Source organism: Bos indicus x Bos taurus, chromosome 1 (assembly GCF_003369695.1).
Source record: "Bos indicus x Bos taurus breed Angus x Brahman F1 hybrid chromosome 1, Bos_hybrid_MaternalHap_v2.0, whole genome shotgun sequence".
Taxonomy (NCBI): Eukaryota; Metazoa; Chordata; class Mammalia; order Artiodactyla; family Bovidae; genus Bos; species Bos indicus x Bos taurus.
In genome coordinates, this window is record NC_040076.1 from 88329632 (window position 1) to 88331912 (window position 2281).

Consider the following 2281-nt stretch of genomic DNA (forward strand, 5'->3'; position numbering starts at 1 on the left):
TTGTTTTAGTGGCTAAGTCGTGTCCAACTCTTTGCGACCCCATGGACTGTAGCCTGCCAGCCTCCTCTGTCCATGGGATTTCCCAGGCAAGAATACTGGAGTGGGTTGCCATTTCCTTTTCCAGGGGATCTTCCCAACCCAGGGATCAAACCCACGTCTCTTGCATTGACAGGTTGGTTCTTTACCACTGGGCCACCAGGGAAGCCCACTTGTTTGTTTATTCTATCCCTAAACCAAGGTTTATTGTAGACTTACAGAAGTCAAGACCTAAAGTTCTCGTCAACATATAACAACAACATACCAAGAAGATCCTGAACATCTGAGGTGAGGCACTAAGTCACCCATCTGCACCAGCAGAAAAGATCAGTGCCTGGAGTCTTTTCTCTTTTGCCTCTTTATTGAGAATCCTGAGAAAGTTAATAAGGAAAAATATGAGGCAGGCAAGATACTACTACAAGTAAAAAGAATTTCTAGACTCACTAAATTGTTTTAAATGGGCTTTAACCACAAGAGAAAAACTAGAAGTCAACAGCCCCAATTTTTTTTTAAGGGCAAAGAGTTAGTACCTTAAAATTTGAGCTTAGGAATAGAACTGCAACAAATATCTGGGGGTCTAGTCATAAGAAAACACTTCATGCTTAAGTATTTCAAATCGTGATGGTATTGAGTGAAACTGTGTCTGATTTGTTTATATGTAATTTTATTGGACGTTGCAAAACTGTCCAGAATGTTTAATATTCTTAACTTTAAAAGGACAAAAATATCTGTGCTTATTTGTTTATGTATCTGAAATCACCCTAGTGGCTCAGATGGTAAAGAATCTGCCTGCAATGCAGGAGACCTAGGTTCGATCCCTGGGTTGGGAAGATCCCCTGCAGGAGGGCATGGCAACCCACTCCAGTATGCTTGCCTGGAGGATCCCCATCGACAGAGGAGCCTGATGAGCTACAGTCCATGGGGTCGCGAAGAGTCAGACATGACTGAGAACTAAGCACAGCACAGCACAATCATACACAAGCTTATTTACTGGAGGATCTACAAGGTTATGCTTTGTACCACAAGATCTGTTCCTATTTAACGTAGACTTAAAATCTCATACTGCCTTAATGCAGTCCTGCATAGACCAGCTGTGTGTGTGACAGCCACTGTAGGTACCCAGCGTCATCAATCATTCCTGTAATCACTGTAACCATGGTAGGTAGCCACTGTTCCTTTTCTTGTAGATACTGGACATCTTTTTCCATGTCGAGTCCTGATGGAAACTAGCACTGAAAGACTGGCCCAGGCGCCTGTGCTGCTTCTTGGAGATGTTGTCTTCAGTCTCAGATTTGGCAATTCCCTGGGCATGTGTTAGAGGCTGTGATTCCTGTCTAATGGTTCCAAATGGAAAGTTCCAAAGGCCAAATCTTTGCCAGCCAAGTCTCTGGAATGCTAAGATGCAGTGCAAATTTCCTCCAACCTTCTTTGTCTTTTGATACTGCAGCCCCCTCTCTAGGGGCCAGATATATAAACATTCTGGATTTTGAGTGTTTAGATCAGTAATAATATCTGCCCATTTTGTACAGTGAATAGCAGAATTTTTCTGCTTGATTCTCCAATTAAGATACAATATTCTGCTTCCTGTGGTATGAGGGGACCCCTGCTAAATGCTTTATTCACCTTAACAGGGGTTGTTTCAAAGCCAATTGGACAAAAATAATGATTTTGGCAATGATAGATATAAACTAATGATTCATCTTTCAATCCATGAGTTAACTTCGACAAGGCCCCGGAAGCAGTTTCTCCAGCTGTTTTATTCTTCCCATGAGGCTTATATAGAACCATGTGGAAGTGGTCATTAATTTGTCTAAACCACCTCATAAGCATCGAATATCCAGTGAAGGGGCCAAACCTAATATCCTCAAATGGAGGTTGAAAGCCCAAAATATGTGAAGCTTATTCTTGTGTGATGGCTGGAAGGTTTCCAGCTCCCATTGTGCTGTGTAATTCTTGTGCTGTATACTCCTTGATAGCTCAGTGCTATTGTTCTGTTGACAGATTCAGTCCTTCCCAAACTCCCTTTTACCCTACTCCTCCCTTTTTCTTTTACTCCTTTCCACTATCTCTAGCTCCTCATTCTCCTCCAGTCTGTCAACAATCAGAAGATTCCAATTTTATCCCTTGACCTTCTGTTCTAAAACTTCACTTTGTAGAAGCTGCTGTCCTTTATTTTTGTTTTAAATCTTCATCTATAATCAGTTGCTCTTAAATCCTGATCTTTTGCCAAATCTCTCCATCAAGC

At 41.7% G+C, this 2281-nt stretch overlaps 1 pseudogene; it reads right to left on the reverse strand.

The window, feature by feature from the left end:
• Positions 1-1164: 1164 nt before the first annotated feature.
• LOC113899034 lies at positions 1165-1980 on the reverse strand (annotated as a pseudogene).
• Between the last annotated feature and the right edge of the window lie 301 nt (positions 1981-2281).